Source organism: Lycium barbarum, chromosome 1 (assembly GCF_019175385.1).
Source record: "Lycium barbarum isolate Lr01 chromosome 1, ASM1917538v2, whole genome shotgun sequence".
Taxonomy (NCBI): domain Eukaryota; kingdom Viridiplantae; phylum Streptophyta; class Magnoliopsida; order Solanales; family Solanaceae; genus Lycium; species Lycium barbarum.
In genome coordinates, this window is record NC_083337.1 from 19,236,615 (window position 1) to 19,264,212 (window position 27,598).

The 27,598-nt window shown below is 36.3% G+C and overlaps 1 long non-coding RNA gene across 1 annotated transcript; it reads right to left on the reverse strand.

Moving 5' to 3' along the window:
* Nucleotides 1–6,703: 6,703 nt before the first annotated feature.
* On the reverse strand, nucleotides 6,704–9,336 carry LOC132633099 (uncharacterized). Its single transcript, XR_009579575.1, has 3 exons — nucleotides 9,224–9,336; nucleotides 8,230–8,280; nucleotides 6,704–7,153 (listed from the first exon to the last, which is right to left on the reverse strand). It is a non-coding gene; the product is annotated as an uncharacterized LOC132633099 (long non-coding RNA).
* Nucleotides 9,337–27,598: the final 18,262 nt, after the last annotated feature.

Consider the following 27,598-nt stretch of genomic DNA (forward strand, 5'->3'; position numbering starts at 1 on the left):
TGGTAAAATGGCAAAGAGGAAAAGAGTGTTTTATGAGTGAGGAAAGTTAAGCAAAGTTCTAAGGGCAAAAGTAAGAAAGGGGACTAACGGACTGGGCAAGAGGAAATATGCAACCACCAAGGACAACAGGAATGATAATAAGCTAATAAGTCTGGCCAAGAGACAAAACATCGATGACCAAAGATAAGAGTCATAGTAAGAAGTACAAAAATTAGATCATAAATGAAATAGGAAGAATGTACGAGGGATGTGCATGAATACGGATAAGTTGTAATATCTCAAGAGTTTGACAAAGAGAGAAGAAGAAAAGAGTATACTTTACGGACATCTTATGATAAGCACAAGAGTTGGTAAATGAAGGACTATGATACCGAACTGTGATGCAAGGTGAAACGAATGAATCGTGAGAATGAATGGTATAGTATAGATGTAAATCAGGAATTTCAAGTAGTCAGGAATGAAGATTATGGCTAAAGGAGCATTGTATAAAGACCCCGACAAACTCTGATGTCGCCATTAATTCATTGGCCTAAAGGATTAATGATCACGAAAGGAAGAAGTGGTCTGGATTGTAATCAATATGTGTAAACGTTTGACTCGGTACAAAAGCTCATCTAATGAAAGGGGAATGACTAAAAGTAGGCAATGAAAGGAATTATAGTATTGTATGGGATAAAGAGTAATAGGACCGCTAAAGCTTTATAGATGTTTACCAGAGATGGTGAGTATTTGAATATTAATGGCATATGAAAATACTCCTGAAAAGGCAGGGGAAAGCTGAATTCAGTTTCGAGATGAATTACAATACTCCTAAGCTCGGAAAGAGGCAAATATATCGGCTTGAAGAAGCCAAAATTGAGATGTACCTGTTTACTAATGGAAAGTGGGAATGGACTAAATGCAGGTGTATATGAAATAAAGGTGGAACAAGAATGCATGACAATATAATGAAAGAAGTAAAAAGGAGATTTTAGTATGAGAGGAAATGAAGATTTTAACAAAAGGGGAATAACTACAAAAGGTTGTGATTAAGTGAGATTTTGTTAATTATGTTAAGATTTGAGGAGAGAAATTGGAGGAAAGTTCCAAATATGGATTTAAAGACATCTTGAGTCGTAAGCCAGCTAACGTTGCGATTGTTAATATGTTATGAATGTAACTTTGCTATGAGAGATGATAATAATAATAATAATAATAATAATAATAATAATAATAATAGTAGTAGTAGTAGTAGTAGTAGTAGTAGTAGTAGTAGTAGTAGTAGTAATAATAATAATAATAATAATAGTAGTAGTAGTAGTAGTAGTAGTAGTAGTAGTAGTAGTAGTAGTAGTAGTAGTAATAATAATAATAATAATAATAATAGTAGTAGTAGTAGTAGTAGTAGTAGTAGTAGTAGTAGTAGTAGTAGTAATAATAATAATAATAATAATAATAATAATAATAATAATAATAATAATAGTAATAATAATAGTAGTAATAATAATAGTAGTAATACTAATAATAATAATAATAATAGTAGTAATAGTAATACTAATACTAATACTAATACTAATAATAATAATAATAATAATAATAATAATAATAATAATAATAATAATAATAATAATAATAATAATAATAATAATAATAATAATATGGTATCAGAGCCATGGTGTTTCAGTAGTAATAGGTGATGTAATTCAACGATTTAATACTATGAATTTTATAAATAGAAAAAGAACTGTTAAAAACAGTAAAAAAAGAGGAATATGAGACTCCTCAAGAATTGGATCTCCTTAATAAATGAATAATTCCTAAAATAGAACCCAGATTAATATATCAAATGGGTACTTTTGAGAAATTAGGTCTCAAGCAAGTAGTTAAAACTACTGAAGAAACTATGACTATAGATAATGATCATGTTACTTTTAGATTATTATCTGACAGTGATCTTGCCCCTTATAGGGTAACCCATAGATTTATGCATATTGGGTTAGTACAGGTTGCATTCAAACCTTTAACCTTAAGAGGTTTACCCGAAAGCTTTATAGCAGCTTTACGAAATGGAAGAAATCGAAACTGGAAAAAATCTCTAATAGGGACAGTCCAAACAAGTTTGGCTTATGGTCCAGTTTATTTTAATGTTTATCCTAACTTGCAGGTATCTTTGCAAGATGATAATTCTTTAGATGCTTTAATATTAAGCATCAAATTAAACGGTTATGATTATATGCCAGATACAGAAGTAATATGTATCTGTTATAGAATATATTATAAACCATTATATACTATGAATCCTATGTGTAAAATCATGGATTTCAAAAATTAAACTGTTTTAATAGAAACTAATTTTGGTAAATCTAATATTATGACTAGAAGACCTATCAAGTGAGAAGAGATAGAATTCCCAAAAGAGTGGGTCATGGAAGGAGCAACACCTCCTCAAAATATTTCTACTGAAATATCAGAAATTGAACAAGCCCCGGATGGGACAATCAGATTAAGATTTCATGAACCAGAGACTTTAGAAGATAATGAACATAATAGTGTTCGATCTAGTATACCTAGATCCCTGTCTTCTAATCGCTCTTATATATCTCCTGTTGATTATATTGTGCAGACCCCATCAAGAGCGTCTACCTCTCAAATAAGAAATACTAATTCTAATAGAATTGGTAATTTAAAAATTGACCAGGATAATATTATTACTGGTACCCAGGACCCAGAATTAACTGAGTCAGATATGGATTTTCCAACTATTTAATGGATCAAGTCCAAAAAATTGATTTTAGTCGGGGATCACCCGCAAGATTACAAATCAATAAAGAATTTAATACTCCCAAATGGGAATCATTTAGAAAATGGTTTTTTGATAATATTAAACCAGAGGAAACAATGGTTTTCCAAAATGAGTTTTATAAAGACTTTTCCAAAGCAAACCAGATTATATCTTTTGTGCCTTGGTTTATGGCAAAATATTTTGCTGATTATCTCTCTATTCTAGAAAGAGATTATAAATTATCTAATGGAGAGATCATTCATACTGTATTTCCTCCACAACAATCTTTTCAGATAGGCAAGGATGATAAAACTTTGCACTTTTCAGCATTTTCAAAATTACTGAAAACTGAAAATTTGCCTATATTTACCAGGCATATTAATATGGTAATAAGGCAACAAAATTATTCTAATATTTATATGAATATTTTGGGTGAACAAATATTTTCACTACATGAAAAGGTTGATAAACTTTTAACTTGTCTTAATAAGACATCTATTTCTGATAAGAAAAACAGAAGGAAGTTGTTGCTACTCCAAGTATACAGCCTCCTCCTGAGATTCATGATTTTAAATTAAAACCTTTATCAGATTTAGAAAAACTTTTAGATGAAAAGTTTAAAGGTTTAAAACTTAGTCCTTTAATAGCAGAGGATGGTGAATATTTGTCTAATGTTGACTACAAGGCTCGCATAGCATCATATATTAATAAAATTGATGAATATTATGCTGTCAAGCCTACCCAGAGGATGTACTACTATCCTCGACCAACTCCTCAAGATGTTTTATTAGAGGAGCATGAACATGTTATTTCCAACAGTTATAGTGGTAAGGAAATATATGAATGGAATATTGACGGTTATACTGAACGTCAAATTTATTGTACTATTCATAGAATGTTGATGTACAACACTATCTGCAAAGTTCATAAAAATACTGAAAGAGTTATTGCAGATATGATTATAGGTGGTTTCACTGGCCAATTAAAAGGTTGGTGGGATAATTATCTAACTGCTACACAGCGTAATTCAATTTTAGGAGCTGTTAAGCAAGAGCCTGGTCATGAAGCACCAGTAGGTAATGCAGTTTATACACTGGTTATTAATATTGTTGAACATTTTTTAGGAAGATGGTCCGATAATAATGAATCTATTCGTACCATGCTTCAAAATCTTAGATGTAAGACCCTAACCTCATTTAGGTGGTATAAAGATGTTTTTCTTTGCAGGGTCATGGAATTACCAGAAAGTAATGACTTTCACTGGAAGTCCAAATTTATAGATGGACTCCCTCCTCTCTTTGCAGAAAGAGTTAGAAAAGCTCTTAGGAAAGGGGACAGAAATATTAATTATGATACTTATACTTATGGAAATTTAATTGGTACTTGTATGCAGGAAGGATTGGCCTTATGTAATGAAATTAGGCTCAATCAGCAAATCAAGCACCATGGTCTTACTGAAAGACAACAATTAGGAGAATTTTGTGGACAATTTGGATTAGATGTTCCACATTCTTCCAAAAAGCCTCATAGGCATAAGAAAAAGTATAGAGACTTCCAACAATGGAAAGAAAAGCGCTTGCAGAAAAAAGCTAGGCGCAAAAAGACTTTCAAAAAAAGGAAGGATTTTATTAAATCCAAAAACCCAAAAGCTTGTTATAAGTGTGGCAGAGTAGGTCATTTTTATAAAAATTGTAAGGTTAAGGAAAAGATTAAAGCCCTTAACATAGATGATGACCTTAGAGAATCTTTATATAAGATTTTATTAAATTCAGACCCAGAATCAGAAAATGAGTCTGGTAAGGAAAGTGATAGTTCTTCCAACCCCTCTTCAGATGAAGACATTAGGGTATTAGATGAAGAAAGTTATATCTCAACTAGCTCAGATGATGAGTGCCAACCATGCCAATTAGGGCAGCCTTGTGTAAAAACTAAGGAAGACGATGAGTTCTATAAACTTGTTTCCCAATTTAGTGAAAGTAATATTCATGTTTTAGATGGTAATAACCTCTTTGACCTCCTTAAATATATTAAGGATCCCAATCTTAGGTCCCAAATTATAGACCAAATAGGTTCAAACAGCAGCCTCAAGAAGAACCAATTGCTGTAGAAATTATAGAACCTACAGGACCTTATACTATGGCTGGAGTCAAGAAACTCCTCCAAGAACGTCGAAATATCATAAGTACACTGGCAACCACCCAAGACTTAGAAAGAGAGGTTCAAAACCTCAAGAAAGAAATGTCCACCCTTAGGAGACACCAGGTCACTTTAGATCATAGGGTCTCACAACTTGAGGGAAAAGGAAAAAAAATCATAGAAACACCAGTTTATAATACGGTGGAAGACCTAACAGTTGATAACGCCGTAGAAAATGTTTCTAAGGAAGAAGGAGAAGGTAGTAATCCCAGTTCCAGTTTTTTGACAAAATTGGATATTATTACTTCTTTCAAATTTTTTATAAAAATTACAATTACTCTTCTATAGATTATAACTTCAAAAAAGAGCTCTAGTTGATAGCGGAGCAGATTTAAGTTGCATTCAAGAAGGATTAATTCCTTCAAAATATTTTCAAAAAATTACTCATAGTTTACGGTCTGCTAGTGGCCAAAAAATGGGTATTACTTATAAATTACCCAAAGCTTATATTTGCCAAGACAAGGTTTGCATTCCTGAAAGCTTTGTATTGGTAAAAAAACATTTCAAATCAAGTTATTTTGGGAACTCCCTTCATCCATAAATTATTTCCTATACAGTGGATGGATAACAAAGGTTTTATAGGAACCTATGAAGAAAAACCAATTAAATTCCAGTTTATAACTGAACCTTTTTTAAGGATTTTGAATGAAATCAAAGACAGGTTGATGAATAAACATCAACAAATTAATTTTCTTAAACAAGAAATCTATACTCTTCAAATAGAAGATATTTTACAAAATCCTAAATTACAAGGAAAAATTGAGTTTATAAAAAATCAATTTTCTCTATAAATTTGTAGTGATCATCCTAATGCTTTTTGGGACAGAAAAAGACATATTGTCACTCTTCCATATGAAGAATATTTTTCTGAAAATAATATTTCTACTTGTTATATCCCGTATTTTTGAACGTCAGATTAATTGCTGAAGTGGGACCCACACATCGAGATTTTTTTGGGACATCTGAAAATTCATATGAATCACATATGAGAAGTTAAACACAACTCAAGAAGGACCCTTGGGCCAAATCAAAGTGGAAGTCCTCCAAACGAATATTTTTAAGAAAACGTTTTCGGGTGATCTGACTTCAAGGGGCACAAACGGTATTATAAGTTTAGAATTTGGAAAATTACCAAGAAATAGAAGTTGTAGATAATGGAATTAGCTTTCCAACAATAGGTCGTGGGTCCCCGGGTGACGTCGGTACAAGGAGATATGGACGTTTTAAGGTCGAAAGGTCAGTGGGCTAGGCCCAACTCGGGACCAAACCGAGTTGGCCCAAAATAAATCAAAAAAAATAAGTGGGCTAAGGTTTGGGCCTTGTTTGGCCGTCCATTTGGTGTGGGATTAAGCCCACATCAAGGTTAATGAGTAAATAAAGAGATGACCAAGTCATCTTTTTCATCAAACTCTCTAGAATTTTCAAGAAAGTAAGAACAAGAAAAGGAGGAGAAAAACTTGAAGGCCATTTCGGCCAAGATAAAAAACCAACAAGAAAATTGATAAAAATTCTTCAAAAATCATTTTCTACCAAGTAAGGGTGATTAACAAGGTGGAGTTGTTGTTGGAGCAAGAAAGATTCAAAATCATACAAGTTGTCAAGTTGTAGTCAAGTGAGAAGTTGAAGAAGAAAGGTGAGTTTTGATCTTGTTTTATGTGTTATCTATTGTCACGACCCAACCCCATAGGCCGTGACTAGTGCCCGATCTGAGCACCCGAACACATCTATCAAATGTTATCTCAAATTTTATCAAACGCATTCAAGTATATAGCGGAAGCCGACAAGGCTATATTTCAAAGTTAGATAATTTCCAGAAAAATTTCGGCAGAGTTTCCTTTGTTTTACAGGCTATCCAAAATAACCCTGCGCACAGAAAATACCAACAAAAGACCACACAGGGCCAACGAAGCAACATTTAAACATATGCGGACCGGCCGCCGCGGCGAATGAGATCGCCCAAACACAACATATACACGCATCTGTACAGAAAGACCCCAACCCACAAACATGTCCACAGACCTCTAAACAGACCGACAGAATCATATGACGGGACAGGGCCCCGCCGTACCCATGAACGAGAATATATATATACAGTAGTGACAGACTATACCAAAAGATGGGCTCTGGATAAGAGAGCGCTCCAAAATAGGAGAATAAGATCCTAAGCGGACGGATCAGCAAACCTGTCGTCGGTACCTGCGCGACATGAAAACGCAGCCCCCGAAGAAAGGGGGTCAGTACGAAATATGTACTGAGTATGCAAAGCCTGAATTACATAAACAAAATCATAACTGGTACAGAACGTACAGAAAGTAAATAGAAAACCCAAAGTATCAGATACATATTTTCAAAACATGCAGAGTGTGTACAGAAACACATGTCACATCAAATCCGGCCCCTGCCAAGGGACTCGGCAGACAGAACGTGGCCACCCTCCCGACGCTGGTGCCACAACACAGAAGAATCAGAACAGGGGCATAACCCCGTAACATAATATGTCATATCAGATGGCCATAGCAAATCATATCAGAACAAGCGTACATGGCACAGCATACTCCACAAACCCATGTACGCGTATACCTGCCCCCTCACATTGAGGCACGGCGAACAATGCAAAGGATCACGCTTGACAACATATCCTGGCCCGGGCTCAGTGGGGGAAACATTGAGGCATCCACGAACGGAGTAGTGAGAAACTAAATGCACTAAAAATACCATATATATATTTCCAGAGACTCAATGAGGCATATCGAATGTCAAATCAAATCAATGAAATCGGACGGAAACATAGTAAGTAAATTTAGATGTCATAACGGGTTACGGAGGCATAATCTATCCGAGATCGTTTTCAAGATTCAAAACAATTTATAAGACTTAATGAAATATTTAAAATAGTTTTTATTTAGTAGATAAAGGAGTAGTTAGAGTATCTCTAACGAAAACGCTCGAAGACAAGTCATAGACACATAAAGGGTAAAATTGGAAATAGTGGGCCCACCTCGGAACCAATGAAGCGGTGGGCTCAAATTACGTATTTTTAAGCTTATGGGGTCACCTACAAAGGTTCTAGGACATTCCATAACTTCGTAAGCAATTTGGGAAAAATTTTCATAATTTTTCATCAAAGCATACTTAAGGAATTCAATTCTATTGAATGAAAAAGCGACGATTTCAAACGCGGATTCCGATGGACAGAATATTCCCCGAGGCGTAAATCCAAGCCTAGTACATCTAGGACATGCCAAGAGAAGAATCGGGATAGCTTTACATACCTTTCTTGCCCTTTACGCTTGCCAAAACTCAAATCCCGTTTCGTCCAAAACCTACAAATGGTCACATTTACCAATTTACTATTCATAAGACTTAAAATTTCAACCTTAACCAATTCTTGTCTATAAAAATTTGAGCAGCATCTCCCCTATATATATATCATCCCCGAGGTTAAAACTCGGCTAAAACAACAACAACCATACCAACAACAATATATACAACATCAATAATCGACTAGGAACGCATTCTAGCGTAAATAGTCTTATTTTCCAAATAATGCGACAATTCCAAATCCAACTTTGCACTTACAACCCGATATCAATATTTTCATATTCACATACTAATATAAGACCATTCAAACATAAACCAAAAGTATTCCAAGCTATATATTCAATATTCAACAATTCCATCAACTTCCATATTCAATCCAAAATTCTTATATATGCAACAAAACCATTCCAACACATTTTCTACTTACTAATTCATCTCCAACAACAATCTACACTTTAACAACTTCATTATCTTAATATCATAAAATCACATTAATGTGTCATAATTCTCTACATTCCATTTTCATGTCAACTTCACTCATATAATCTTCCTTTGCATCGTGAAGATCACAATAACACAACTAACATGTTAAACAAAATAAATCCAACATTATCTCAACAACATATACCACACGGCCAACATGGCTTCTTTCCAATTTCATCCAATTTTCATTCAACTTCCATAACTTCATAAAAACTATATTAAAATCACATAATTTCCTATAACCATTTTCAACAATTTTCCATACCAACTTGAACCATTTCCTTCCATTTCCATTACAAGGCTTCAACAACACAATTAACATAACAAATAAAATTGGTTCATCCTTCTACACACATACATACCCACTTTGCAAACTTCCATATTTCCATAATTTCCACTAATTTCTACATACTACAACATAAACAAACCTTCATAACATAAGAAAAAGGAATTGATTCTTACCTTTTTCTACAAATTTCTTCACTTGAACAAGTTGTCAACTTGAAGAAATAAGTGCTCCTTCTTCCAAAACAACTACACCAAGTTGTAAAGGACCCTTAATTGAGTAGGAAAACCACAAGCTAATGATTTTTGGAGGAAGATTTTGAGGACCTAATTTTCCAAGGTCTTGGCCGTGTGGTCCTTCAAGTATTTGCTCTTCTTTTTCTCTCAATTTTGTTCTTGAAGATTCTTGAAAATGAAAGAATTGTGGTCTAATGTCTCATTTAATACATGGATTAATGAATTACCATGGGCTTGGGCCATATGGCCGGCCACCCCTCTTTTGGGCCTAAATTTTCTTCCCTTTTATCTTTTTTTGGGCCAACCCGGTTGGTCACGAGTTGGGCCTAGCCCACTGACCTTTCGACCTTAAAACGTCCATATCTCCTTGTACTGACGTCACCTGGGAACCCACGACCTATGGTTGGAAAGATAATTCAATTATCTATAACTTCTATTTCTTGGTATTGTTCCAAATTCCAAACATATAATACCGTTTTTGTACCCCAAAGTCAGGTCATCCGAAAACGTTTTCTTAAAAATATTCGTTTGGAGGACTTCCACTTTGATTTGGCCCAAGGGTCCTTCTTGAGTTGTGTTTAACTTCACATATGTGATTCATATAATTTGTCACATGTCCCAAAAGAAAAAAAAAATCTTGACGTGTGGGCCCCACCTCAGCTTACAAATAATTCGACGTTCAAAAATACGGGATGTAACATATATGGTTTATATGTGTTGATGTATGCTAAAATGGATGAAATTCATGAAGGAGAGAAATATAGTACATGGCCGTGTGTATGTATATATGTGTAGGAGTCATGCTTCAATTATTTTAATTAGTGTTTGGTTGTTATTGTTGTGAATGATATGTGGAAAATGGAAGTTGGATGAATTTTGAGAAGTTGTAGTGTGTATGATTGGTGTTGGCCGTGTGGTTATGGTGAAAAAATGGAAGAGAATGAGCCAATTTTATTTAGTATGATGTTGTTGGAATATAGATTATGAGGTTGTTATTGTTTTCATTAAAGTTAGAAAGTTTTTGGAAGAAGTAGTAAGTTGATTGAATATGGAAGTTGTTAGTATTGTTGTTGTTGGAATTGTGGTTGATATTTTGGCCGGGTTTGAATTCCCGTGATTGTTGTTGATTGAAATTAGCCAAGTTGAACTTGGTGGGATGGAGTATTTATAGGGGAAGTGCTGCCGAAATTTCGGTAACCAAATGTTTCCTTAAGATTCTAACTCTAAGTACCCTAATAAGAGTTTTGGTAAACATGACCAATTTGCAGATTTTGACGAGATTGCGACGTGAATTTGGAATAGCAAAAGGAGCGGAAAGAGGTATGTAAGGCTTCACCCTCCCTTCTATGGCATGTCTTAGCTGTAATAAGTCGGGTACGAGACTCGGGGACAACCCTAGTCCCCGGAATCCGCACCTAAAGTTTTCCACTTGTTGTTCAATAGAATTGAACTAGAAAGTGTGCAAATGATGGAAAGACCTCTTAAACCCTTAGAACTTGCACGAGTGGGACCCGATTACCCTAGAACCCTCACAAGTAATGACATGACACGTAATATATATAAATAAAATACGCCACCCCATCTGGCCCGAGGTGGGCCCGCTACTCTCGGATTTTTCCTTACAGTGTTGCTTAACTTATTAGAAGTGAATCCAAAGGGAACTTTTGATCCCGATTTCGTTACCAAATGATAAGTACTATGACTCCTCCAACGAGGACCCTTCCATGACGGTAATGATAACAATGACGTTAGATAAGAGGATATGCCTATGATACGTGCTACCGGAACGACTCTATGACCAAGATAACTAAGCTAAGTATCTTATGTAAATATGAAAATGATAAATTAATTTTTGAATCTTATTTATATTTCCTAGCTATGACTTTATTTTCTAAAGATTTCAAAGTCTATGAACTGTCATCTATGATGCCCACAATTTCATTCTACGTTTACTTTGATACTATTCTCCATTGACCATCTCACCTCAAAATATTCGTCCCTTCGAGGTGAGACAAGAGCGATCACGAGTATTCCATAATGTAATCGGAGGTCACCGGCCTTACGCCGCTCCGATGGCTATATGATTTTTCCTTGGGCTCCCTTGTGTGCTTATAGGATATATACATATAGAAAACATGTCTATGTATATAAGACATGTATATATATATATATATATATATATATATATATATAACATGTATATGTATATAAGATATGTATAAGTATATAAAAGATATATATGTATATAAGATAAGTAAATGTATATAAGACATGTATATGTATGCAAGCTATGTATATGAACCTGGGTTGGGGGGAAGGGATACATGGGGGAATGGGAAGGGAAACATGTTTCATTGCTACCTGATCAGCTGGCTTATCATCCCGGACACGGGGTGCCCGGACGCGGGATATATGGGTGAGCCGGTGTATATCAGCGCTATGTGGGTGAGCCGGCATTGATCGGCGCTATGATATGACCTACCATGTCATGACCAGACATGCTATGATAAGATATGCTATGGTAAGCTATACTATGACATGATATGCTATGATCTGCTACGACAGGACATGATATAACAAGCTATGCTATGCTATGATATGCTATGCTATGGTAAGACATGCTATGACACGCTATGCTATGACACGACATGATATAACATGCCATGCTACGATATGAGGTACTATGTTATGATATACTATAGCCTGACACTCTATGACACGATATACTATGACGTGATATACTACGACAAGACAAGATAAGATATAATACGATATGATACGAGATGATAATATATGACATGAGATACGTTCTATCTTCTATATTCTGTGACTCCATGACATTATTAATTATACATTATGTTACTGCTAGTGTTATTTTTCATGCCTTACATACTCGGTACACTATTCGTACAGACGTCCCTTCTTGTGGACGCTGCGTTTCATGCCGCGCAGGTCAGCAGATAGGCGGATTTGATCCTTAGGAGCCTTACCAGTAGTGTTGACAGCGCTCCAGTTGTTCCGGAGCCTCACTTCTGCGGTACTATTTTGTGTATGTATATTCGGGCACGGCAGCACCCGGCCCTTTCTATGTATAAGTGTACTACGTCTAGAGGCTCGTAGACAGTTATGTACAGTCAGTTAAGTACATTTAGATATATGGTGTTTTGGCATGCTAATTTTGATGTATAATTGATAACGAAGTTTATTAGTCTATGTTCAGAATGACGCCGCTAATGTTAATGTTCAAAAAAAAAAAAATGGCTCTGTTTACATGGCTTGCTAAGAGGTAATGGTAAAACGATAGACAAGGGGTGCTCGGTACAAGTATCGGGTACTCGTCACGGCCCCTAGACGGGTCGTGACAGAAGTGGTATCAGAGCAGTTCGGTCCTAGGAGTTTGTCTACGAGCCGTGTCCAGTAGAGTCTTGTTTATGGGTGTGTAGCGCGCCACACTTATAAACAGGAGGCTACAGGGCATTTAGGAAATATGACCTTCTTTGTACTCAAGATCGTGCGATAGAGCTATGCTACTAGGTTTCCATATTCTTTTCCTAATCCTGAGTTATGGTTTCAGTAATGCCGCCGAAGAAGAAAGCTAGGGCGGCCCAGAAGGGCGAGACGGCGGCTGGAAGGAGAGTTGAACAGGAGCTAGAAAAAGGAGAATCCCATAATGAAGCTCCCCCTCAGACTCCTCCTGCTTCCCCTATATCAGCAGAGCAGGAAAGAGTTCCAGCTCCAGCCCCCGCACCTCCAATTCCACCGCCAGCAGCTCCGGGCCAGCAGATGGCAGAGGCCATCTAGTTATTGACCCAGTTAGTCGCCGCACAGGCTCAGCGACAAGATGTAGACCTGGGAGATAGGGCGGTAAGCGCAAGGGCCCGTGATTTTATTACCCTGAAGCCGCCAGAGTTTTATGGATCAAAGCCAGAGGAGGACCCGCAGAACTTTATAGATGAGATGCTAAGGACTCTAAGGATTATACATGCTTCAGATACGGAGTCCGTAGAGTTAGCTTCATACAGGCTGCGGGATGTGGCAGTTCTGTGGTACAGTAGCTGGATATCATCGAGGGGAGCAAATGCACCCCCTCCGGTTTGGCAGGAGTTCACTGAGGCGTTCCTGCGACATTTCCTACCGCCAGAGGTTCGACGGGCTCGAGCCGATATGTTCTTGAACCTGAGACAGGGAAATATGAGCGTTCGAGAATACAGCCTCCGTTTTAATTCGTTAGCCAGGTATGCCCCAGCCATGATAGCGGATAGGGGAGATCATGTACACCGATTTGTGAGTGGGCTAGGGCCACATTTGGTTAAGGAATGTTTGACAGCTTCACTCCAAGACGGGATGACTATTACTCGAATCCAGGCCCACGCCCAAAATCTGGAGGAACAATATCAGTCACGGCGAGAGGAGCGTTACCCAGATAGGGGTTCCAGAAAAGGGGCAGGTTTTCCAGGACTAAAAGCGAGTACAGAGGGGGACAGGCACAAAAGCAATTCAGGCATTCAGAACAACCGGAGGCCAGTGCACCGCCTCCATTTACGGATAGGGGATTTGACCGTTCTACTTATTCGGGAGCAGGTCAGGACACTAGAGCTTCGGGGTCCCAGTATAGAGCTGAATCCAGCAGGATGATGCCACCCCCGCCACGGTGTACCCGGTGTGGCAGGCCACACTCGGGACAGTTTTATTTGGATACAGGTGCGTGCTATGCTTGCGGACAGACTGACCATTTGATGCGAGATTGTCCGCTAAGGAATGAGAGAAGGAGAGCTCAGCCCGCCGGGTCAGCAGTGAGTTCCTCACCGTCCGTGCGCCCTCCAGGACAGGCCTCCCAGGCTCCAGCAGGCCGTGGCCGAGGCAGAGGAGGGACACCCAGTTCATCCGGCCCTCCACACCGTATATATGCATTGACAGGACGGCAAGATCCTGGACCTTCCACCGATGCGGCCGCAGGTACATTTCCGGCATCTTTTCTATAATATAGGGATGTTAAATTGAATTGGATTTTACCTTATCTTGCACCGTCCCTTGTATTTTGGAACATATAAAGAATTCGGGAAAATTCAGGACAAGAGTAACCATACACACGAATACGAAGTGAATATTAGTGACCACGAAGGCTAAATAGTCATTAAAAGAGAAAGATGCGTTACGAGGGCGTTTTGAACATTGCCGAGACCCCAACTTGCCCATATTATGTGATATAGGTAGTACGTGGAAGTGGAGGTAAAAATACTAACACCGAGACACTGAAATGCATTAAAGTTTCAAGGTTAAGCGTGCTCAGGTGGGAGTAATTTCATGATGGGTGACCCCCTGGGAAATATGCTGAAATTTTCACAAATGTGGGAACAAGAGACGAATGTGAAGCTAGGTAGTCCAATGTAAATTAGAGTATGTGGAGTGGTTACAAACCCTATAAAAGTCATGTAGGCTAAGACGGATAAGACTAACGGAAGAGGAGAAAGCGTGACAGAAAGGGGACTTATTAACGTGGGGCCAACGTTCGGAGCTTACTCAATGGACTTACGACATAAAAGCGACCTAAGCGACATGTGAGATGTCTACGAAGGAGACCTCCCCCGAAGTATTATGATACACTATGAGGTCAGTTTAACATTCGAGGACAAATGTTCTAAAGGGAGGGAGAATATTATATCCCGTATTTTTGAACGTCAGATTAATTGCTGAGGTGGGACCCACACATCGAGATTTTTTTGGGACATCTGAAAATTCATATGAATCACATATGAGAAGTTAAACACAACTCAAGAAGGACCCTTGGGCCAAATCAAAGTGGAAGTCCTCCAAACGAATATTTTTAAGAAAACGTTTTCGGGTGATCTGACTTCAAGGGGCAAAAACGGTATTATAAGTTTGGCATTTCGAAAAGTACCAAGAAATAGAAGTTGTAGATAATGGAATTAGCTTTCCAACCATAGGTCGTGGGTCCCCAGGTGACGTCGGTACAAGGAGATATGGACGTTTTAAGGTCGAAAGGTCAGTGGGCTAGGCCCAACTCGGGACCAAACCGAGTTGGCCCAAAAAAAATCAAATAAATAAGTGGGCTAAGGTTTGGGCCTTGTTTGGCCGTCCATTTGGTGTGGGATTAAGCCCACATCAAGGTTAATGAGTAAATAAAGAGATGACCAAGTCATCTTTTTCATCAAACTCTCTAGAATTTTCAAGAAAGTAAGAACAAGAAAAGGAGGAGAAAAACTTGAAGGCCATTTCGGCCAAGATAAAAAACCAACAAGAAAATTGATAAAAATTCTTCAAAAATCATTTCTACCAAGTAAAGGGTGATTAACAAGGTGGAGTTGTTGTTGGAGCAAGAAAGATTCAAAATCATACAAGTTGTCAAGTTGTAGTCAAGTGAGAAGTTGAAGAAGAAAGGTGAGTTTTGATCTTGTTTTATGTGTTATATATGGTTTATATGTGTTGTGGTATGCTAAAATGGATGAAATTCATGAAGGAGAGAAATATAGTACATGGCCGTGTATGTATATATGTGTAGGAGTCATGCTTCAATTATTTTAATTAGTGTTTGGTTGTTATTGTTGTGAATGATATGTGGAAAATGGAAGTTGAATGAATTTTGAGAAGTTGTAGTGTGTATGATTGGTGTTGGCCGTGTGGTTATGGTGAAAAAATGGAAGAGAATGAGCCAATTTTATTTAGTATGATGTTGTTGGAATATAGATTATGAGGTTGTTATTGTTTTCATTAAAGTTAGAAAGTTTTTGGAAGAAGTAGTAAGTTGATTGAATATGGAAGTTGTTAGTATTGTTGTTGTTGGAATTGTGGTTGATATTTTGGCCGGGTTTGAATTCCCGTGATTGTTGTTGATTGAAATTAGCCAAGTTGAACTTGGTGGGATGGAGTATTTATAGGGGAAGTGCTGCCGAAATTTCGGTAACCAAATGTTTCCTTAAGATTCTAACTCTAAGTACCCTAATAAGAGTTTTGGTAAACATGACCAATTTGCAGATTTTGACGAGATTGTGACGTGAATTTGGAATAGCAAAAGGAGCGGAAAGAGGTATGTAAGGCTTCACCCTCCCTTCTATGGCATGTCTTAGCTGTAATAAGTCGGGTACGAGCCTCGGGGACAACCCTAGTCCCCGGAATCCGCACCTAAAGTTTTCCACTTTTTGTTCAATAGAATTGAAGTAGAAAGTGTGCAAATGATGGAAAGACCTCTTAAACCCTTAGAACTTGCACGAGTGGGACCCGATTACCCTAGAACCCTCACAAGTAATGACATGACACGTAATATATGTAAATAACATACGCCACCCCATCCGGCCCGAGGTGGGCCCGCTACTCTAGGATTTTTCCTTACAGTGTTGCTTGACTTATTAGAAGTGAATCCAAAGGGAACTTTTGAACCCGATTTCGTTACCAAATGATAAGTACTATGACTCATCCAACGAGGACCCTTCCATGACGGTAATGATAACAATGACGTTAGATAAGAGGATATGCCTATGATACGTGCTACCGGAACGACTCTATGACCAAGATAACTAAGCTAAGTATCTTATGTAAATATGAAAATGATAAATTAATTTTTGAATCTTATTTATATTTCCTAGCTATGACTTTATTTTCTAAAGATTTCAAAGTCTATGAACTGTCATCTATGATGCCCACAATTTCATTCTACGTTTACTTTGATACTATTCTCCATTGACCATCTCACCTCAAAATATTCGTCCCTTCGAGGTGAGACAAGAGCGATCACGAGTATTCTATAATGTAATCGGAGGTCACCGGCCTTACGCCGCTCCGATGGCTATATGATTTTTCCTTGGGCTCCCTTGTGTGCTTATAGGATATATACATATAGAAAACATGTCTATGTATATAAGACATGTATATATATATATATATATATATATATATATATATATATATATATATATATATATATAACATGTATATGTATATAAGATATGTATAAGTATATAAAAGATATATATGTATATAAGATAAGTAAATGTATATAAGACATGTATATGTATGCAAGCTATGTATATGAACCTGGGTTGGGGGGAAGGGATACATGGGGGAATGGGAAGGGAAACATGTTTCATTGCTACCTGATCAGCTGGCTTATCATCCCGGACGCGGGGTGCCCGGACGCGGGATATATGGGTGAGCCGGTGTATATCGGCGCTATTTGGGTGAGCCGGCATTGATCGGCGCTATGATATGACCTACCATGTCATGACCAGACATGCTATGATAAGATATGCTATGGTAAGCTATACTATGACATGATATGCTATGATCTGCTACGACAGGACATAATATGACAAGCTATGCTATGCTATGATACGCTATGATATGCTATGCTATGGTAAGACATGCTATGACACGCTATGCTATGACACGACATGCTATAACATGCCATGCTACGATATGAGGTACTATGTTATGATATACTATAGCCTGACACTCTATGACACGATATACTATGATGTGATATACTACGACAAGACAAGATAGGATATAATACGATATGATACGAGATGATAATATATGACATGAGATACGTTCTATCTTCTATATTCTGTGACTCCATGACATTATTAATTATACATTATGTTACTGCTAGTGTTATCTTTCATGCCTTACATACTCGGTACACTATTCGTACTGACGTCCCTTCTTGTGGACGCTGCGTTTCATGCCGCGCAGGTCAGCAGATAGGCGGATTTGATCCTTAGGAGCCTTACCAGCAGTGTTGACAGCGCTCCAGTTGTTCCGGAGCCTCACTTCTGCGGTACTATTTTGTGTATGTATATTCGGGCACGGCAGCACCCGGCCCTTTCTATGTATAAGTGTACTACATCTAGAGGCTCGTAGACAGTTATGTATAGTCAGTTAAGTACAGTTAGATATATGGTGTTTTGGCATGCTAATGTTGATGTATAATTGATAACGAAGTTTATTAGTCTATGTTCAGAATGACGCCGCTAATGTTAATGTTCAAAAAAAAAATGGCTCTGTTTACATGGCTTGCTAAGAGGTAAAGGTAAAACGATAGACAAGGGGTGCTCGGTACAAGTATCGGGTACTCGTCACGGCCCCTAGACGGGTCGTGACACTACTAAGGCCAGACCATGCCAAATGAATTCCGAATATTTAAAATTATGTAAAAATGAGATTTCTACTCTTTTACAAAAAGGTCTTATAAGATCTTCGAAATCTCCATGGTCATGCACAACTTTTTATGTTAATAAACATGCTGAACAGGAACGAGGTGTTCCGAGATTGGTAATAAACTACAAACCTCTTAATAAAGTTTTAAAATGGATTCAATATCCAATTCCTAATAAAAAGGATTTATTAGATCGCCTTCATAATGCGACCATATTTTCTAAATTTGATTTAAAATCAGGTTATTGGCAGATCCAAATAGCCGAAGCAGATAAATATAAAATTGCTTTCAATGTTCCAATTGGACAATTTGAATGGAATGTCATGCCTTTCGGGCTTAAAAATGCCCCTTCAGAATTTCAAAAGATTATGAATGATATTTTTATGGCTTATAGCAACTTTATCATTGTTTATATCGATGATATTTTAGTATTTTCAAATACTTTTGAAATGCATTTCAAACATCTTGATATATTCAAGAAAATTATTATTCAGAATGGTTTGGTTATATCTAAGCCAAAAATGTCTCTTTTTCAAACAAAAGTCAGATTTTTAGGTCATAATATTGAAAAGGGAAAAATTATTCCTATTAATAGAAGTATAGAATTTGCTTCTAAATTCCCTGATATTATTACTGATAAAACCCAACTTCAAAGATTTCTTGGAAGTTTAAATTATATTTCACCATTTTATAAAGATTTGGCCCAAGACACATCTATTTTATATGATAGATTAAAAAAGATTCCAAAACCTTGGACTGATGCTCATACGCAGGCAGTTCAAAAAATCAAGGGAAAAGTTAATAATCTTCCTTGTCTTACTTTAGCCAATCCTAACTGGCAAAAAAAATTATAGAAACTAATGCCTCTGATAATGGCTACGGAGGAATACTTAAACAGCTTTCTCCAAATGATAAACAAGAGTATTTAGTCCAGTTTTATTCTGGCAAATGGACTAATAGTCAAAAGAACTATGCTACTGTAGCAAAAGAAATTCTTGCTATAGTAAAGTGTGTTCTTAAATTTCAAGGTGATTTATATAACCAGAAGTTTTTAATAAAAACTGACAGTCAAGCAGCCAAATTTATGTTTAACAAAGATTGCAAACACGATGTCTCTAAACAAATGTTTGCCAGATGGCAAGCCCTTTTAGCACCATTTGATTTTGAAATTCATTATAAAAAGGGAACAGATAATAGTCTCCCTGATTTTCTCACTAGAGAATATTTAAGTTCATAACTGTCATTTTCCCATTTGCAGGATGAGACTTACATTGACACCTCCCTCTAATAGAGGAAGGGGAAGAGGACAAAAAGGAACGGGCAGAGGCACTGTTCTTGCCCAAATGGGCAACAAAAGGCTAATAGCCGACAATATTGCAGAAACTTCTGGTAATACCGAGAAGCAAATCACTTATGCTGAATATCTGGCTTTCATAGAAGCACAAAAAAAAGGGGATAATATGCCTCCATCATACTCCAGTGGTCTCGTCATCGATGATAATGGGGACACTAATTCATATGAAGAAAATACTCAACGAGAGTTAATAATTCTCCTTGAAAATGATGACCTCCAATGGAAAGAGGAACCTTGGCAAATAATGCAAAGGTATTTTGATACAGCGTCATACGCTACTCCGACTTATAAATATCGGATGCATTCTGAAATGGTCCTTTCAAATACAGGATCAGCTGAATTTACACATTTTTATCCGGTTAATACCAAGAAAGTTTATAACTTTTCAAAAATTATCATAAAAAAGATCTTTTCTCCAAATGAATGGGGAATAAGTCCGTTAAAGGACAGGGATTATATCCACCCAGAACAAAAAGTTCCGTTTAAATTTAATTATTGGGACTATGTGGAAAGCTTTAATAAAGCTTTTATATACGAGAATGATAATAAAAAACATTCTTGGTTTATAAAATTCTGTGCCAATGTTTATAAACAGGGCATTCCAAATTGGTTTTATCAATGGTGGATCCATTATGGTTCAACCGTGAAGAATTTACCAGAACCCTTCAAAAGTTTATATACTGAATGGGTTGATGTTTCTGCAAAAATAATAGATTTGGAAAATAATATTACTTTCTCTGAAAAAATTTCTAATATGTATTTCTTCATTGAATTCTCTATTCCATGGATCATGAAATGGTCAGTTGAAGTGGGTTATACCCCGCAAAATATGCCTTGCTTAAACAGAATTTTTTATACAAAATTCTGGAAACAATTACTTCAAAAATCAAAGGATGGTACTATCCCAGGACAAGATTTAATAAATCAGATTAAAACTACAATTGCACATTATAAGGACTCCATTAACTCCAGACAAAAGGAAGTTCCCAGTCCTTTCGAGCATATTGCTCGGAAAATCCAAATGAAGAAAGGAGCAATTCCCCCAGAACAGCTTATAGCCACCTACATGGAGGAATTTAAATCTAATTTAATGCAGCATCTTAATATGGAAGCTATGTCGGATATATCAATGGCATCTGTTGGTCATACCACTGACAATGAAAATGAAGAAGAGGAAGACTATAATACACAGGTCTTAGCAGGAGAATCCCAGAGTCCAGATAATACAGAAGACTTTGAAAAATTTGAGGCTCAATTTCTTAGCCAACCGGAAGAATCTTCCAGCACCACAAAAGACAAGGGCAAGTCACCAATGAAGTGATTGGTGGAACCCTCCACTAGGCGGCTTCTTTTATAAAGAAAGAATCTGCTTTAATAAAGCAGCTTTAATTATTAAAGTTGTAATAACTATGTTTTCCACTTTGGCCACTTTCGGCCACTTTTCCTTTATACTTTCTATCTTTCTTTTTATTTGGGCCATCATGTTGTCGGCCATTTACTTTTTCATTTTGTTGTTTAGTAACCATGATCCGTTATAAAAGGATCATACTTCTTAGATTGAGAGGCAAGTCTTGGATCCCCCAAGCACAAGCTCTCTCCATCTCTCTCCCTTGTAAAAAATTTCCTAAATAAATAATAGCTTGTTCATATAAATTCTCTCTGCTGAGCACAATCTCCATCTTTAAGGTATAATTTTTATTTTTCTTGTATAATATTATTTTAATTCAGTTCATGTTTAGCCTTATAGGCTAAATATTCCATTGAATTACGTCACACTAGACTACTGAGATCATGGTAATAATGCTCTAATGCATCATGGTCAACGCCAAAACATGATTTTCAAGGTTAGGTAGAGACTGACCCAGGCGGACTGTTCATAACCAGGCGGTGGTCCTGTTGTTTGCCCGCTTAGCCGAGGATGGCGTTTTAGGGCGTTTGTTGGACTTGTTCTGGTAAGAACAACCCCAACGGCAGGGTCGATAACCTAATAAAACTGTTGTTACCTAGATGTCATCATGTGGCGGCGCGATCCTGCTGCCCTATAATAATAATAATAATATGAGGAAGTGTCATATAAAAGTGTATAAGGTATTGTGTTACAATTGTTGTCAGGGACGGATTGTGAAATGAAGTCTGGTTAATTGAGTCCAATTTGAATATAAACCTCTCAGCCTTTGTTACTCGATATATAGTGGATGAACAATCTGGGGACAAATCATCATCGAGAATTTTAAGACGTTAGTAGGGAATGGTTAATACCAATCACTTGGGCGTTACCCCACATGGAACTATGATGAGATTGTAAGGAATTAAGGGGATTCAACCAATAAGCTAAAAGGACATGATATGCTATATATATATATATATATATATATATATATATATATATAAAGTCGACCAGTACTAAGAGGGATAATCTAAGATAGCACCAGAGAAGCAAGTAAGGAAAAGTGCTACAGCCGAATGAGAAAAGTTGTTCATTGGTGGAGAAATAAAGAGTCACGCAACAGGTTGGGCTAAGCCGATGGAAGGGGAAGTCATGGAAATAGTTGGAGATAAGATCGCGAGAAAAGGATTTAAAAATATAAACAGAGAAGATGGGCATTTAAGGAATTATGAGACCAACTTGATTGATATACCAAAATGACAGATAGGTGCGTCAGACTATGAGAAAGACTTATTTAATAAAAGTCAGATGAAGGTCCAAAGTAAGAAGAGGACCCTAAAGCAAATGATCAAAGGATGTCGCGTTTGATTAGGATAAGCTGGTGACAATGGAACCTCATGGAACGAGCAAAATAATGGCCCTTGTTGGAAGGGGATGAATGAGGCTACAGACAAAGAAAATGAGTGGAATGATTGGAATTCACCGTATAACAGGGAACCTTGGTTAATCTTCAACAAACCTCTAAATTCACCCCCTCCCCCCAATTTATTAACCGGACTAAGGATTAGAAAACTTTAAGAGTGATTGAAGGAGAGGAACCGTTAAAGAAAAGATTCAAGATATTCTTGATACGAATAGCTAGCCCGAACGCAATAAGTCAAATCAAAGGAAGAAAGGATTAAGCAAGGGATTTTGGTGTTGCACTAGCTGAGAGATAAAATATCGCAGGAATTGATTCGACTGCTGTAAGAAAGCAAAAAAGGCTATAATATGACCAGTTTTGAAACTATCTCAAAGGGAAAGTGCGTCAATCCCAACAAAACAAAGGTCGGGGATATTTGTGAAGTGTAAGAAGGATACGTAGAGATCGGAAAGAACAAGAACTCCTGAATAAAATGAAGATGGGATCAGAATTTGGATAAAAGTATGTACCGGATAAAAAGAGCATATAAGAGTGTAGACAATGGAGGTGAAGAGATAACGAGAATGACTAAGCACGAAGAGATAGTAAGAAAAAGAGGCGACCTTAAGCACGAGCATAAATTTTTTCCACAAAAGAAGAAGGATAAATGGCACGTTTCAAATAAGTTCAGTCTTAATAAGCAAGTCATACGGCACGTAAGTAAAGTAAATAACAGCAAATACAGGTAAGAACATTGACATCTACCTCAGAGCAAACTTTACTTTAACATTCGAGGACAAATGTTTTCGAAGGGGAGGAGAATGTTACATCCCGTAGTTCTGTACGTTGAGATTTATAAGTATTGCTTGTTTTAGGTATGGACTCTGGAGTTTCCTTCAAGGATATATATGATTGTATGCGCTTATCTTATGGTTATGAGGGTTTAAATTCATATAATAAGCTACAAAAGGATTGGAGGGCAAGTGAATCAAGGAAATTAAGTTTGTTGGACTTTGGAGAAAATATAAGGGGAAATCTTGGTCCAACTTGGAGAAAGAATATATTTTAGTATATGAGGAGTTTTGGAGCAAATAAAAAGCCAAAATTGAAGTTCATGAAGTCTAGTTTCCAACGCAATAAACCGTTCGTCGATAGGACATCGGAGTAGAGAGTAATGGACGTTAGAAGTTAGGCCGCCAAAGCAGAAATTAACCCTGCGCGAACGCGACCAGGGCTGCAAACGCGAAGAGGAGTAGGGATTAACCCTTCGCGAACGCGACCCAAGGCCGCAAACGCGAAGGGCAAATCCTAGGTCTGTGGAAACCGACTCTAGAACCTTATAAAAGGGGGTTTACCCCCTCATTTTCCATCCCAACTCCCCTAAACTCCTCTCAAATTTTCAGGAATATTCCCGCAACTTTCGTCCATCAAATTTTAGCGCATGGAAATCTCCGGATTTAGGTTCGGAAAGCATATAGTTGCGATTATAATATCGTATTGCGGTGAATCTGGGCTTGGATTCAAGGTGAAAAGTGAAGATATTGCGGTTCCAGCGGAAGTAAAGTATGAATCTTCCCTTATTAATATTGATTTAGGTTTATTTACGGAGATAGAGTTATTAAATAATCGTATTACAAGTTGGTTAGTTGAGAAATTTGGAAAACATCGTGTGGGATGTTTTAGGGAATAATTGGTATGGATAATGGTGTTGATTATGTTGGTATTGTTGTTATTGATTGGTTGTTGATATTATGATTTCGGGCTAGGCATATAACAGGGGAGATGCTGCCCGAATTTCAGTAGATTCTAAATGGATTTAAAATTGAGGGCTTAAGACGAGCGTATGAGGATGAGCCTAACAATAGTGTGAATTGTTTTATATGTAGATTACGAGACTATGAATGATCGAAAGCAAATTGCAAGACTGGAAGTAAGTTGGAAAGTCGAGAAATAAGCGTCCGGGTATGTTAAGGCTAAACCCCCCTTCTTTCTTAAGGCATGATTCCTTTGTTGCGAACCTCTATATGATATCCTCAATAAACCGATTTCTAAACATACCAAAGCTTACAGTTCCCGATGTTCTTGTGATATCATTGAAATTGTTTCATGGCTATTGATGTAATTCATTGATGTTGATCTCATTTTATGATTTTGTTCTTTCAAGGTGAGATATATGCATGATGATAATTCCATAATGCAAATCGGAGGCTACCGACCTTACGTCACTCCGATGTATTTATAGCTTTTATTTGGCTCTCATGCATGCTTTATATATGTGTGTATGTATTTTCTCACACCGAGTCGCGCTATAGTCGGTCGGGTACGGCACCTATTGTACAACCACTGATCAGTTTAGGACTACTTTTTAAATTATTCTTTTGATGTTATTATTATATAAACGCTTCCTTTGATCATTGACGGGCAAAAGTTACACATTAAGCTTGGCATTCCAAACTTTGACACATTCATTCAGACTAGAAGCAAAACTAGACTAGATCCTAACCAAAAAATGGGGGTTTGCTTCTTGAGTGTTGCTATTTGGCAAAACCCATTTTGTCATGGGGATAGGCCAACATAAAATGACCAGAATACTCCTACCTCACAAGGATCCAAAACAGCCAACTTCTCTACATATTTTCCCTCCAATGTAGTGTAATGATTAAGGTAGGGCACGCTTAAACATTATTGGCAATATTTAAATGAGATACATACACCTACACTTATACATACACCTATATATTCTACATAATTATACGGTGGGCCAACCTAAACAATATACAAAGCTTTTTTTTTTCTTTCATTAGACGGTGTGCCAACCTAAATAATATACACAAATTTTTTTTCTTTCATTATACGGTGGGCCAACCTAAACAATATATAAAGCCTTAATTCTTTTTCCTTTTTTTTTTTCTTTTTAGAGATATTTACCCGCTAAACCAGTTAGTAAGAATTATATATAAGAATAACATATCTTTTTAAAAGTAACAAATATAGCACATTTTATAACAAATATAGCACTTTGAAAAGAAAAAATATATATAAATACAAGAATAAACTCCGATTAAAGCCAACCCTCTCCATTAATTAATGAAATCTATTTTCATTAATACAATTTGACTCATTTACTCTTTTCTCTCACTTCCACAATGATCTCACCCCCCCCCCCCCCCCCCTCTTTAATGTTATGATATTATTTTTATGCTGATAGTTTTCTTAAAAGAAACATTTAGTATATTTCAAATATATTATACTGTAACTATTTTATATTATGTTAATATTTCATCAAAATATTATCTATAATAATTTCATAAATTTATTAGTCAAAATATATGAATTGTATATATACAAGACTTTATACAATGTTAATATTCAAGAATATATATTGTTGATACATTTATTATACCAAATATATGAATGTATTTATAGTATAAATTTAATTACAACAATATATATTTCACACATACTATTGTTAAAAAATTAAAATTTCAAAGGGTAAAAACATTATAAACGAAAAAATGATTCTAAATAGAATCTGTAACGCGCAGAAATAATGTGTATTAATCAAATTTAAATTCAAAGAAAAGAAAATAAATATGGTCCCGATTAGTCCACACCTTTTCTTTTGAAATAAAACAAATTGACTTTGCCCTTAAAATTAGCATGTATTTAATTCCTACGTTTTAGGCATGGATTATGGGATTTGTTCTAGGTGTTGTCGTGCTTAGTTTTAGGAGATCTTTTTAAAGGTTTATGCTATTTAGGTAGTTTGCTTTGACTATTTCCTTTACTGAAAATTTAAAATGGAATATCTCTCTAAAAAAGCATTTGATCAAATATTCAATTGCAAAAAAAGTAACTATAGCAATCATTGTAGACAATTAGATTTAGCTATGTGTTTATAAATTAGTGCTGGTTCTTGATCATGTAAACGTCCTTATCTATAATTCTATTCAATTTTAATCATATATACTTTTAACATTTATCAAAAGAGAAAAATGCTATAACAATTAGAGTTTAATTTTTTAATAGAAGTCCACACATACAATATTATTTCTGGGCGGTTATTTAAATAAACAACCAATAATGTCTAAGACCAGATTTCGAGAAATTAACGACGATTATTTAGAAGAAAAAAACTCCCTCCATTATATGTAGAAATTGAGAGATATTGAGATTGTGAATTTCTATGTATTTCATTGAAAGAGAAGAGCACCTATGCTTAGAAATAAAAGAATAATATTTAATCCTATAAAAGTTTTGTCCAAATTCTATTTGCTAGCCTATAAATAATTTTATGAGAGTGCAACAAACCTATATTTTGCATTGAATTTCCTATTAAACATTGAAAAAGCGATACCATTTTGCTCTATTAAAAAAGGCAGTTAAATAAATTTCCGTTCCAGGAAATGACGAAAGCTATTGCAGCAAAATTGGTCAAGATCTGCATTTAGAACCCTTAGGTCCCGAGTTCAACTCTATGTGCGCGCATATACGTGAAAAGCTTTTTTTTTCATTTTTTATTTCACTTAGATGATCACCAAACTTAAACAAATCAAGTAATAGTGTACTTTATACAATTTTGTCCAAATTCTATTGCCTAGCCTATAATTAATTGCATTCCCTTAGAATGTAATTAAAAGTGAGCTGTCCTTGTTGATCAAGTATATTTGATGCAATGTTAGGAAATTTTTTATATTAGGCTGCATTTCTCCTCTTCTGTTAAATATATGGGTTGTAGTTGTTTGGGCCCAACTTCTTTGAGCAGCCCAATACCCATACATCTTTATGTTCACAACAAACAACCCAAAGTTAGGAAGTACTGTCATAAAACTTGCACTCCAAATATTTCTTTAGTCCTAGTAACATACGACTATTTAATTAAGATATTTTTTAAAAAAATAACAAAAAATGTGAAATGAAAGATGACATTGTACTAAAATAGTCAACAAAAAAAAATTAGTAAGATCGCATAAAAAATGATCATAATCAAAAAGTATTAA